This window comes from Periophthalmus magnuspinnatus, chromosome 8, assembly GCF_009829125.3.
Source record: "Periophthalmus magnuspinnatus isolate fPerMag1 chromosome 8, fPerMag1.2.pri, whole genome shotgun sequence".
Classification (NCBI taxonomy): domain Eukaryota; kingdom Metazoa; phylum Chordata; class Actinopteri; order Gobiiformes; family Gobiidae; genus Periophthalmus; species Periophthalmus magnuspinnatus.
In genome coordinates, this window is record NC_047133.1 from 27518354 (window position 1) to 27533205 (window position 14852).

At 38.7% G+C, this 14852-nt stretch overlaps 1 long non-coding RNA gene across 1 annotated transcript; it reads left to right on the plus strand.

Annotated features, from left to right (window-relative positions):
* Positions 1–1706: 1706 nt before the first annotated feature.
* LOC129456488 (uncharacterized) lies at positions 1707–10862 on the plus strand. The gene is made up of 4 exons (XR_008648789.1): positions 1707–1798; positions 6061–6141; positions 6929–6950; positions 10778–10862. It is a non-coding gene; the product is annotated as an uncharacterized LOC129456488 (long non-coding RNA).
* The last annotated feature ends 3990 nt before the right edge of the window (positions 10863–14852 follow it).

A 14852-nucleotide genomic window follows, 5' to 3' on the forward strand; every position in this document is an offset into this window, starting at 1 on the left:
TGACTCAAACTGATCAATGCAGCAAGGACAGGAGAGTCAGGTTTTCTGGTAAGTTACAGTGAAGTAGGCATGAGAAACACTGAAGTCCTTTATAGTTATGGCCTGCCTGGTTCAGCAGATGTTATTTACTCAAGTACAAGCAAAGCATATAGGCGTAATACTTGAGAAAAGATAATTACTGTATTAAACTACACTTGTGCTGATATTTCATATAATTGATACTAACCACTTTTTAAAATCTGCAACGACTTCTGTCATCTGTACCAATAACACTGTGATAGTATTGCTATTGCTGCTGTATAACTAGTACTATCAGGACTACTACTATAAACATGCTGTTAATTCTGCAGCAGGCCACTACTGCTACTACTTGAAAGTAATATGCTCCATAAATTTACCATATTCATAAATTAGACCTCTCCCTTTCCTAATATTGTTTTCTTTATGTGGAGGGAATATTGAATCTGATATGGGAAAATCATCCATGGATGCACATAGTATAACATTTGAAAATGACTTGTGCAATGGATTATTTATATCTGTTCCCATGACACACAGATTCATCACATGCTGCCTGATTAGTGCCTCCCTCCTCCACTCTCCACACACCCCTTCACACACACTCCATCATCTTGTGGACTGAATAATTGTGTTTTGCCATTATCGCAGTAATGCATATATCTCGTTCATTATCCAGATGTGTGCTACAGTGTAATCCATATGCCCACCAAGCCAGGTACAGATGGGTTTGTAATTATCAGCACATGGTGGCTATTCCTATGCTTTGTAATCACATTCATAGTTTTTTTTTTTTTTTCTCCCCCCCTCACTATAGGACGCTTCCAGATTAATTTGCTCTATCAATTGCTGTTGGTGTTTAGGGTGGACTTCAATAATTAGATAATTTATTTCGCTCTGTCTCATTGGGTGGTGACATATGGCCCTGAATTCCAGAGGTTTCACCAAACAACGCACAGGAAAGCCTACACTAGCTAAATTTGAATTTAATGGGTTTGAATATAGATTAATGCAAATTAATTAATTCTTGTATATAAATATAAATATCTGCCTAAATGTTTTGCATAAGCTCTAGAATAAGTGGCATATAGCTTACCTATACAAGAAACAAATTCCAACATTTATGATACACAATTATGTATCATAAAACACATTCCAATGGCCAAATAGACAATTTTATATCACCAGAGTTATCTAATGGCGGACTCCTATGCAACGTGTATCTTAAAATAATGCTCTTTTTGATTTCTCTATGTTTTTAGGCACCAATCCATCTATAAAAGTCTATTGTGTAACAGCATTTCCAGTGGATATTTCCGGTCTAAAACACGTTGACAGAGTAAAGACCACAGTCACTCATGATCATGGTAAAGAGCATTAAAGGCTCATCAGCCTTCTTCAACAATTGCGCCCTCTATTGGACACACAACGGACAACTGCGCCACAATCGTACAGACAAACGCTCGTGCAGCTTCCGTGCGTCAGTAATGTAACTCCTCTGGCTGTATGTGCTTTATAGACTGCCATAGTGCACTAGTTGTTTTAATTTAGGCGCTGTAAATTGTGCAGACAGACGCAGACAGCGGTGGTACAGTTGTCATAGCACCAGCGGAGCGGAGGTGGAGCCAGGTTTGTTTTGTTATTGAAGGTCACATGACAAGGCCAAGCTCCACCCTTCCCCCCGTTACCAGCGATTCAACTACAGCTCCAGCCCCGGTCAGTTACTACAAAATGGCTGCAGAGGATTCGCCGCCGAGGAGAACATACTGATCGCTTCATGGTAGGATTTATCTTTACGCGCTTTTGGCTGCACAACACGACCAATGCAACGCGTCGGTTTACACACTCGGAAATACCTGCAGCATTTTCAAGTTTACGTTCACAGCTGGACGAGGAATCCATACGTTTCAGCTCAGCCCACTTCTGACATCGGTGCCCTGTCTTCGCCTGCTCGTTTTCTCTCCTCGTTACTGGTTCATAAGCTCAATCGGTTATCCACCAAACCAAAGAGAGGATATTATTTTCTTATGAATGGCGCCTTTGTTTTGCATCTGTCTCTTCGGGTCCAGCTGCTCCACTGTTCAAATATTCAAGGACATCCCGTGTTATTGCTTGTTTGAGTTGTCACGGCCATTGGTTTAGCACAGTTCTTCGTGTTGCATTTGTGTAGGACAGTGGGCATGTTCACAGCTGCATGGTCTAAAAAGATATTCTGAAAGCACTGCATAGGCCATTATATGACTTGATTAGAATAGAGTTTGTATTTATTATTTTAGTATCAGTTTTGTGATGCATTGATCATTAAGTCAACAAACTTGCCCCCCACATAACTAGTTTATTTCATTTTTTATCTATCAATCATAAAAGAACTCCTCATTTCTTCTTGGAATTCAAAATATTGTCTCACATCCCCTTTTAATTGCAACTGAGGACCATCACCATATTTCCATTTCCATAGAGTGTGCAGCTGCTTGGATCTTATGTTATTACACACTCAGAAACATGCATGGAGGACAACCAGAGTCAAGCAGATGCATACTGAGACAAGGGTGACGTCAACCCCTGGTCTGCTTGTTTAACTAATATGTTGGAATCCCCAAATTAGGCCTGGAAGCACCAAAGGGGGCAAGGACTGTGCCAGTGGTGATGGTGGGGGTCTGTCACTAGTACCGGCCGGGTTGGGGGACGTCCGTCCGCAGCACCCAAGCCATGAAAGAGGCATTGTGTGTTCACAGAGAGGCGCCAAAAGGGGGCTTGATAACAAAAACAGGCTACTAAATTCTGAGATGACTATACAACATAGGTCACAGGCTCACACAGGGTGCTCCCCGCCATCAGAGTGTGTCATTTGGTTTGGTGTCAGTGATGAGAGGCAAAGCAGGAAATGGTGAACTGTGAACTGTCAGCATTATATGTTAGTATGCAAGGCCTTTGTTATACTAATTACTATTTTCTTAGCCATTCCTTACCATCCCCAAATCTAGCAAGGCAATTTGTACATAAAGTAATTCATAGTGCCTTACAGAACCAGAAATATGCTTTAAAATCACAAGGCAAAAACCAAATCATTTTAAAATGAAGAGGAGTGCAGTCTTTTCAGTCAAATGCACCGCTAAACAGTTTTTTACACTGAGAGGTTTCATGTCTTTCCAACAAATCTTGCAACCTCAAATTCCAATAGTGTTTTAGCGTTCTTCATTTGTTGCGTTTTTTATTATAAATGGTGATGGCGAGTGAATTAATGATCTGAAAGGGAAATTCTCTGATCTGTTGGAAGTGTCAGGGGTCGGCTCCTGTTGTAGTCCCTCTTTGTTGGCAGATGACGGATGCTGGATGGAAAGGCAGAACTTTTGGAGTGTGTCCACGGAAGTTATTTCTGGTCTGGTTGTGGGTGCCAAGCATTTAGTTTCTTTTTTCCTTGTCGTTAGTGAGGGTCAGAAAGCATTAACATGACCGCACTGAGAATAGCTTCAAGTACATTACTGTGAGTGCAATCCTCTTTGCACAAGGACTTTGTCAGTAGAGCAGTGCTTACCTGGCACTTTTTAAATCTAATATCAACACACTCATTATTGTGCATGAATGGTTATAGTTGTAGCATTTGACGCTTTGCTTTTTCTGAGCTTTCTTTCTGTATTTAAATGTGCAGAACAAAACAGCAGGTTGTGGTAGAGGCTGCAGTAGCTGTTCCCAGGGCTCACCGCGCTCTTGTTTGCCTGGCAGCAGTGGCATTCCTGGCACTGTGCCCAGTCACTGCTGTCTAGCACCTCTTCCCTCACACTCAAATCCAACCAAAACTACATCAGCACCTTCAGCCCTCATCACATCCCTATGGGCAACATAGCCTAGTAAAAATCAGATAACAGTAATAAGATAACCCAATCATAAAATCTGATTTTTGTTGTGTTTACATCCACCAAAAACGTGATAATCCAAAACACCTTGTGGCACGTGTCAGTTAATCTATGGACCTTTAGAGTAATTGTATTTGACAGACAAAGTACGATATATTTTAAAATAACTTATATTTTCAATTATATTTTATCGTTAATTTTCTTTCCAAATTAGTTTGTCCATTTTACATAATTTTACATGCCAAAAACTACACAGGTATGAACAATATATAACAAATTCATGAAGAAATACGATTGTGCATATCAGATGTTACTGTTTAAATGACATTTGAATAATCTGATAACCACAGAAATTGGATAATTACCAGATTCTTCATGTGCATGTAGACATAGCAAGTGTAGTTTAATTTACATTTCAGAGTCGTTCACCTGCATTCTGTTTATAGTCTCCTGTGTTTTGTTATGTCCGTGTGTAGTGTTTGTTTAGAGGGACACAAGGCTTTAATCCTGTTGTTCTGACGGGAGCCTGTAATTCCACTACAGTGCAGAGCTTATTGACCTGTGTCCCTAGTGTCCACACATGAGTATTTCCCCAGACATCAAATGCTGCAGCTATTAAGTATACAAGCACTGCCATTATGATATAATTAATACAAACAAAGTAAGATTCATTGGGGCAATTTTTTTACCATATTGATTGAGTTGGTTGGTTTGTAACAGGTTTTTTGCAGGCATTATGACCAAAAAGTGACCAAAAGATTACATTTTAGTTGTATGTATATTAGACACATCTCTCCTTTCCATTCAGCTGTTTGAAAACAGGCCGCGCTGCTGTAACACTGTCATGGGTCAGAGGTGTATCCTGTGTTATTTTCCGCTGTCACTCACTGAGGTCAGGGGCCATTGGTGGGCCACATATACCCGAGTACCTCTTGCTCCTCACACGAGCCTCACTGAGCACTCTGAAAGAAGCTGCTATATTTAGAGCAGCAGCTGGCTCGATATCCAGCTTCAGTGTCAATACAATCCTCTATAAAGCATGCAGCTATAATGCTGCATGCTTTATAGAGTTAGAAGTTAGCTGGCAGTGTGGCTAATGGTTAACATGTGTAGCAACTTATAATGCTGGGTGTCTTTTTCTTTCAAATTTTTTATGAATTTTTATTCTGATTAACCCTGACCCAACACAGAGAGTAGGCATTATAATATATTTTTAAATTATTATTATTGTAGTGCAATGTTTTATTTACATTAGGCATCATTTCAAAGGCTAGACTGTCCCACTTCAGTTTGAACCATTTTAAACAAATAGCCTTATTCATTTCTCTCTGTAATTCATTTGTAGAAAAAATGAGTTGATTGGTTTTGATTCTGAGCATAGATTCACTGATTCATGTGACCTGTCCATAGGCCTGTGGATTAATTGAATGATCAGGTTTGTGCCACAGTTTATGAGTCCTGTCCATGTTAATCCTGTGTGTTCATTGTTGCGATTCTGTGGAAACCGCTGTAGCTGTAGAGATGAGCACCGCGCTGGGGGCTGTCTCCACCTTGCTGTTCGCTGTGCCTCAGGGAGCGCTTGTTGCCAGGCAATGGCACACACCACTGTCGCCGACAGCAGTCAAGGCATGGCAGCTCAAGAGACATGGAGGTTTCACTTTTTCTCCAGTCTTCAGTCTATTTTTACAACTGTTGTTTACTAAAATATGTCTTTTTGTCTGACCTTAAAAACCCCAGCCATTTATGTGTAAATACATACTTTAGGAGTGAATGAGAAGGCAGGTGGGTCCACAGGGAGCTGGCACTAAATGTGTGAATGAGAAGCGCACAAGTCCCCTGTGACCGACTATCATCTATGTCGTACATGAGAATATGGATTGTCTTGGTTCAACCAAAATACCTGCTGTTTGTGAATTATATTGCATTGGTATTTACAGCTTTGTACTGTGCTGTTTGTGCATGATGTATTACAGTCAAACACACCTGACATGTGCAGTTTGAATTAATGCTTTACGGCAAAAAGAGCTGTTTTGATTATATGTATAGAAAAGCACTTAATTGTATCTATTTTTTTTTATCAGCCAATGTTGAATGTTAAATATTATCAATGAGAAAGTGGATATTTTTTAATGTGTTGTATGAGCAATATATTCTTGCCCATGTTGTTTTTTTGTGTTTTTTTTTACAGCTGTGAGGTAATTGAAACAAAGAGGAGGATTAGCTGGTTTGACACAGAGGTGAAGAAAAGCAAGGAGCTGCTCCATCAAAGGTAGTTTGTGTTGTTAATGTGGTACTGTGGTTAAACTCTGGCTTGTGCCCCCTGTGCCCTTTATTATTATTAGGTATCAGTTAAACAGTTAACAGGGCATGTGTGTTACAAGTAAGACTCCCTCACCTGCTGCAAATCCCTTCAGTCTTTTCACTCCATGAAACAGCTCAGATAAACCCCATCATTAAACTTTTCTGGGGGCGATAAAAGCTTTTTTTCTTGTGCTGATTACTCTGATTGTACTGTGTTGGTATGCAGCATGTAATCATTGACCTTTAGGTCATTTTCATTCTAATGACATTAGAATAGAATTTAAATTAAAGCTGTTTCTCAATGTAGGCGTGCCAAATGCAAAAAAGAAAATTCTATTGTGATTTTCAAGAGACCAAATTTTGACTTTATTCCAGTTCATACAGTTAGTATTTTATTAGATTATTATATTTATTACATTATTATTATTATATTAAAGAAAGTTAAATCTCAGTTCATACTTCACTGTGATTGATTCAATCCTCCTGTCAGTCACACTAATAGAGGTTATGTTTGAGCATAAGCTGCATTAAACAGAAAGGCCTGAATCTTGTTACGAGAATATTAACAAAACAACGGCAAAATATCACCACAGGAATTGTCATCAGATCCAATTTTTATAATCAAAATTCCATGCCCTAAGTTAGAGTTAAGTATATTTTCTATGTAACATGCTGTTATGGTTAATATAGACAGGTAAAGAGGGCCAGATAAAGGTGGACTATCTGACTATCTTTTATATTTTTCTTTCTTGCAGGCCACAGAACAGATAACCAAAGGTGAGTGTTTTACCTTTGTGATGGACAGCCTGTTAGCCCAAACAGTAGATCTCCTGGTTGACATAAGCAGATGGGATAGGGTCTCGTGAGGGGATAGACATGGTCAAATCTGATTACTACTGTTGAATGATCAGTTTTTTGTAGCCCCATACCAAAAGAATATGATAGGAAGGTAATTTCTTTAATACAAATAGTAGGGTAATTGGTGTACTGTTAACAATAGCAAATACTGTTAACAAACTGTACAAATAGTAGAAAGAAGCCATCACCATGTTTATCATAATATATAATTATTTTTAGCAATTAGCACTACAAACATTTCCTGAATGTACGAATTAATGAATGCAATTGTAATCCTGTGCCCCATATTGCATTTAGTTTCTGTTCTGCTTTGATGATGGTTTCTTGTGCTATTGTGGTATGTTATTTTAAGAGTTTGGCAGTAGTGGTAGCATTTCTGTATTGTGGTGTCCTTGGTTGTCCTACTCAACATGATTCTTTCCTGTGAAATAATGTACTTCTACCTCAACATTCTTTTTTCTTACTCAGTACAAGAAGAGTCTTGAGTAATGACTGTGGCTTTGAATAATGTTAACGCAAGGCAGATTGTGAGACTAATAGACTGTAGACAGAGAAGTAATTAGGAGGCCAGGACCAGCTTGAATAAACAGCCCTCTTCAGACCTGCCATGGTAACGCTGCACTAGCTCCGGGGGCCACCAGGGAGCCTCTGGAGGAGCGAACAGAAGGTTGGGGAGAGAGGGGATAGGTGGTGTGTAGTTGGTGTTAGGTTTGTGAGCAGGTGGACTGTTAAAACACAGTGTTTTAGGTTAGACTTGAGGGTTGGTAAACAGGAGCTTGTGAGACCAGCCGTAACAGATGGAGCTCTGAGAAACTGCGAGAGCGCACTCCGGTTTCCTGTTTGCAGCCACAGCTCAGGGGCCCTATGTGGGACGAGTCTGCTGGCCCATTTGTGTGACACACACCAAAACACAGCAACCACCTGCAGCATGTGACCTCAGCTAGAAAACAAGCCTCAACTGTAAAGTAGAGCTCATGGTTAAAGTACTTTTCAAACAGAAAGCAGCATTTCTTCTATTGTGAATAGTCAGATAATGTCTGGACACCACTGCCAGACGTCGTATGGGTGCTATATATTACTATTGTGCAGACAGTTTGCAGATGCTTTGAAGTGACAGATGTGTGAAGCAGCTATAGAGAGTTCTGTGCTAACGAGCTTTTCACATATTGTTGACATTCAAAGCAAATTTAATGATGAATAAATACATACTGTCACTTCACATTTACCAACATATAAAAGCAGCTAGTTGTGTGCTTGCTGTTAAATATATCCCATGGTCCTCTTTTTGTTGTTAAAAACCAAATGTAGCCATGTTCAAACTAATTGGACTTGGGCTCTGTCATGAAATAAAAACAAGAATGGAAACCACCAGGCACATATTCTACAAAATATAATTCCCTGACCTCTATAGCCCCGTTTTTTTTTTTTTTGCACTAGTCTGATTCAGAAGAACACTCCGAACACTTTTTATGTGAATGTGACATATGAAGACAGGGACTTCCTCTTAACTACAGTGTCATAGTTATGCACTTGTAATTAAGCCTTTAATGGTGTCTCTGATGAGGCTAGCGGCTGTTCACATATTAAAGCCCACAGGAGGCGGAGAGACAGCGGACCCCAGACACACTTGTCCCTCATTATACACTAGACATACGACTATAAACCACTCATCATTCATAATTACTCCACAGCCAGCACACCACAATGTAGACTTCTGTTTTATAATTATAATCTAACTTCTAGGGCTGCAATGATTTGTCAGAATAATCATGACTAGCCAACCATTAAAATAATTGTAGTCTGATTATCGTTATTTAGATTAGGCTCTAAAACACATGCCAAAAGACCTTTTTATAGCAATTTTTATGAATACAATTTATTCATAAATATTCTTCATTTAGAAATCTTTAGTCACCATATTTAAAAATGTACTCTCAGTATAATCTCAATATACAGTACAAGTAATAGTTTGACTAGCTGACTAATCAAAAAAGAACAGCTGACCAGCAGACTATTAAAATAATCGATAGTTGCAGACCAACACACACTGTTGCTGTTGTATTCATAGCAAAAACAGTTTCCTTTTTTGTATCAATAATTACATTTCATTCATGTGTGTGTTTATGTAATTAACATATGTGTCACACCACTGCTGTTTTTTCCTCATCTGATCAATAACTATGGATGATGAATCGATAAGAATCCTGTATAACTGAACAGAGATTGAATAGCACAGGCTGTAATGGTCTGCTTATAATATGAAAGCATGGAGTTTCCCTGATTGGCTCGAGCAGTTGCTGTGTGTGCACTACCACAAGGATACATTATCTTCAAGGTCGTGTGCCATGTTTTTCTGTTTTTACTGATTGTCAGTGCTCTGCACTTTCCTCTGAATCTTCCCCCTTAAGGTCTCACACAAACTACCTCTTTTGAAAAAATGCATTCTCTTTTAAGCAGAAAATTGGATGGCGTTTGAGCGCACACCCTGAAGGCTGCTGTTTGATGTGCATCTCTGATGAACTAGAAACTCTCCTCTGTTCTCACTTTGCTCAAGACTGTGGGTTTTCAAACAGTCTGTCAGCAAGAATGTGACAGATCTATTCTGATGTCTTTTTTTACTATCACCATGAGACGTTTGGTGGGAGGAGTTGTAAGGGATCAGTAAAAAATAAATAAATCCTCAGTTTTAGTGAATGTGTTGTGATGTAGTTTAAGGCCAGCAATGCATTAAACAAAACAATTACCACCATCGATTTGAGGCAGAGCTGGGCTGGGCTGAGAGTCTGTTAATAGACAGTGGCGAGATGTCGGGAATCATGATTGATTAAAATTGCAGTCACAACTAATATGCTCTGAATGTGCATTGGCTTTTTGTATATATTTAGCAGTTCATATTTTAGTCTCTTCTCAAATATTAATGCATCTAGACAAGGTTAAAAATGTGAGCTCTGAACAGAATCCTGATTTTGCAAATGTGATATTATGACAGCTTTATATGTGCGTGTGTGTGTATGTATGTATGTATGTATGTATATATATATATATATATATATATATATATTTATATATATATATATATATATATATTTATATTTATATATATATATATTTATATATATATATATATATATATATATATATATATATTATATATATATATATTATATATATAAATATATAATATACTTTTTATTTGGTTCTCATAGATAGCTGCGCAGTCCATTCCCATAGCCTTGTGATTGTAAGTGGATTTGGATTTTGAGCACAGAGGAGGCAGCGTGGGGGAGGAGACTGCCACTCTCTTTATCAGTGACGCTTCGCTCACTGCTGCACGTCGCTTCTGCACTCTGATTGGTTGACACAGCTGCAGTCTGTGGCCCCCTTCCCCCATGCCTTCAGTCCAACGTCACAACAGGCTTGCAACTGTACAGTAAAAACCTTTCTGTATATATATACTCATCTTAAATATAACTGTGGTATAATTATAACGACATAGAATCAGCTGGGAGCGATTAGTGAAAATAGTGCTGTTGTAGAATCACAGAGAGGTTTTCTTGAATTCTGGGCCAGACACAAGTGAAACTAAATCTGGATCATTAGACAGCTCTGTGGGGTGCTCAAATCATCATTATCATCAGATGCTAAAAATGAGAGGAAAGCCAGTATATTCACAAAGTGTGTGCGACTATGTGCTCTCCCCTCCAGAGTGGGCCTCCACATTACATAACTCTTTGTTTTTGTTCCAGACGCATGTGTGCCAGTTATTCACTGCTCCACTGCGCACACAGGGGATGGCGGCCAGCAGCAAAGCACAGCTCTTTGAAACTCATATAGGCCACACAAAGCTTGTCTTTTTCCCTTGCATTCTCACTACACTCACATTTCTCTGCACTATATAAATCAAGGCTATATTGTAAAGGCATATTTATCAATGTGTAATAGTGCAATTTCCAATTTATGAGTAATTGCTTGCTTTGATGTAGAGCTGAAAGATTAATCAAATCGAAACCACAATTTTAATGGACACAATAAGCAAATCACAAAGAGTGGAATTTTTTAAGTACAATAATTTCCTCCACAAACAATAAAATATCCTTCTGCATAAAAAAAAAACCCAAACTATTATGTTAAGTAAATCGGTACAAACGTGTTCTGAAATGTGATTTTTGTATTGTCGTTTGTCAGGTCATATTTCAATCATTTTGTAAATTCTGACCGCGTTTAAATTGTGAATTTCAAACAGTATCCTATTATAAAACATAAAATGCAAACCTAATTGCAATGCTTGTCAGAAAAATCCCAATAAGCTTTTTTTTTTCCCAAACTCTTGCAGCCCTGCTTTGTTTTACACGTATTTGACTATTACAGATGTGTATTAGTCATTAAACTGTAATAGTGTAAGATGCATGTTTTTAATGAGACACTGTTGCATTTTAGAAGCATACAAGGGCCCCTGTAGCTACTTGAATGTGTTTATTATATGGGTTTGATTGAGTTAAAGGATTTTGAAGCCTCATTTTGTTATGTAATTCAGAGCACTTAAGTGATTAGTGCACTTTGGGCCTATACTGGGTGGCGGTATGGCCTTGGGCTGATCCTCCTGCCTGACTTAATGCCACAGTCCTGTCATTTGTACTTCCTCATTGGGGGTCTTCACATTAGCGTGCTGACATCTAAGGCTTTACACTTTCTGACTGTGAACTCGTGTCCATGCTTTCATTCTTTCATTCATAAAAGTGCATTTATGTATATGCCTAATGCTGCTGCTGAGTGGTATATGTTGAAAGCTATTTCCTCTTTGTTATCTGAGCAGGCTGATTAGAATCTGAAAGCTGATTAAAGTAATTGAGCTTCATCTGCTCAGCTCTGACCTAGTGTAAAGTTTACATACTGTCAATATTTCCCCAGCTTTGTGTAGCTGATGGAAACGAAAGTATATGGTCACATGATTATAATGATCAGCTATACGGAACGTTGAGAGGCAATCATGTCGCTGGGCAGTGGCTATGATCTGATATCACAAGCTTTTATGGAAGGTGCACTGAGCTCTCATGTCCTGATGGCCACACTTAATGCACGATAATGCAGCAGCTTACTTCAGTCCATTATATGACTGAGCACATGATTTTCAGTGAGCTGAAGTAGCCCTCTTAAAGAACAAACATACTTATAAGTCTGAGATTACAGTTTTTTCCTTCTGTCTTTAGATTGATGACTAATGCAGTGCAAGCAGTTGGAGTCATGCTGCTGTGAAAATAAGTCTTTCATTTCTGCTCCAGCTCTCACCTTTGCATTTCCACATGCATTGGACAACAACAACCTAAAACACTGATTGGCTGTTATGATTATTATATGATAATTTGTCTGCATCTGCTGCAAAAAATAGAACTACTTTTTTAATGTTCAACATTAGAAAACCCCTCCTTCTGCCGACCCTCAACAGTGTCCCAACTTTACCCCAGAGTGCGGCGATGGCAGGTGCATCCCTCTGGAGTTCAGCCACAGCCCCCCTCAATTCTGTCATGTAACCCACCCCAAGAGCAACACACAGCTGTCAAAACCAGGCCATGCTCTGCCCTCTGGGACTGTGCCACTGTAGTACCTTCACCAACCACTGAACTATAGCCACAAAGTCAAACGAAAACCTTTCCCACCTGCTCCTTCATACTCAACTAAGGCTGCTCAATTATTCGCAAAATTCTTTATCACAAATATTTGGCTCATAATTTAAATCACAATTATCTCAGATATAATATTGAAAAAAAATACCTTTTTAACAGTTTGTAACACTTTTTTGTAGATTAGACAAGTGGTTTTGTGTCAGGTTTTGCAGGGCACCCATATTACTCTAAACAGGAGTAAATTCATTATATTTTCAACAACATCTTTGTAACTGAACACAGCAATTATTGAAATCATGATTTATAAATTGGATTAATTGCGCAGCTCTCAAATCATCATTGCATTTTTCGCTTTAGCTAGAGACCTGTTTCCTGTTTGAGCTCTATGTTAATCACTGCTGGATCAGTTGCAGTTTGTGGACTTGACCTGGTGAAGATAGGAAGACTAAGGACAAGGGAACTAATGGAAGAAAAGGAGCACAGAGTTGGTGTGGCAGAGGTCCAGTTGTGTGGGCTGTAGTGACTCATGACTTACGGTAAAAGCTGCATTTCTCTCCGCCCCTCTCTGGCAAGTAAGCACAATTCTTCTGTCTCTGTACCTTTTTAAAATGTGTGGTGGCACTGGTAGACTAAGGGACATTTAACATGGATTTAGGTCTGTTCATTTCATCTACTTAAGCTCTGATGTATTACAAAACCCACCATTCCTCCTCCACCATAATTGTTCTACAACCATTAGCCTATTTCAGTTTGGTATGTAAACATAAACATTTTTTTCCTCCACAACCCTTAATATTTACTTTCCTGGTATCTTGACAGAGCTATATTTAGACAACTTTAGCAAGAGCTAACTAATGTTTAGGCAAAAGCTGCAGATTTCTCATAGTAGGAATTTCCTCCCAACAAAGACATGCATTAGCCTTATTCTTTCACATTTCTTGCCCTTTTGTTCTTGCTAGTCTAGACAAGTAACAGAAAGTCACTGGAGATTTATGTCTATGGTCTAATTGCTTAGATATCAGTGAGTATTTAGGGTTTTCTCAGTGTTGAGACTTCTTGTAGTGTGATCAAGATTATTTCAAATTTAATCACTTCAACTGCAGATGCAAACATGTACTGCCATCTTTGTTGTATTATTACTGTGGTAATGCAGTTTCTTAGAGTTGCCTTTTGTGTGACAGTCCTAGATCCTTTCAAGTGGAGAAGGCATGGGAGGGCGAGCTATTTTAGGAGAGGCATTCTGGAGGAAACCCTTGGCCTGGTTTATCCTTTCAGAAATGGACAGGAGATTGAGAGCATAGAAAAAAAAACTAAGTCAAGATATTTTCAAAATAATTCAAGAAAAAGGAACAGGGTGGGTAGATCTATTTACTATATACGATATTTTGATTATTGGATGCTCACTATTAACTAGTGCATTTGTTATCAGTAAAAACAAAAACATTTTTCCCTTACAGTTGAAATATAAAAAGGTAGCAGTGAGGCTGGAGTGCTCATTCATCTAGCTGGCAGAGAGCATTGTCAGCGCAGTACCATCCAGTCCCTCGGCCCCGAAGGGAATTCATTCAAAACAGGACTATTCCAGCTGAGGTTCACATAGTCTACACCCTACCTACAGTCTACATGTCTTGTCCCTATAGTTTTTTTTTCTGAATTTAGTAATTTCTTGCCCATTGTTATAATTATATCTGAGTAATGTTGTCACAGATTGTTAACAGTAGAATGAGATGACCTCACTTGCCATGGAGCAGCACACAAGCTCAGCCTGGGCCATAAAGGGACTCTGTTCTCCACCAAACATTGACTTATTGTGTTGTTGTGAGGTCGCTGGGATCATTTGTAAACAATACCATCCTTGATCCAAGACTGCTCCATTTTTCAGGCTGCCCTCTGTCTTTAACTTAACACAATGTAATCCAGGCCTTTCATCAAACATCAGGCCATTGTTTTGTCTATGCACAGGTTAATTGAAATGCAGTACTGTACATCCAAAACAGCAGTTGCTGTATTTTGTGTATTCTACCTTTTGTTGTTGTTGTTATTATTATTATTATTATTATTTTCCATGTACTAACCTTCTAATAGTAAATGATTTGTGATTTATGTTAGTATTTTGAATGCATTTATATGGGCCGGACATCTTTCAGTTTAGTAGACCTATCATGACAACAAATTTGAAGTGTGATATATTGCTACAGGG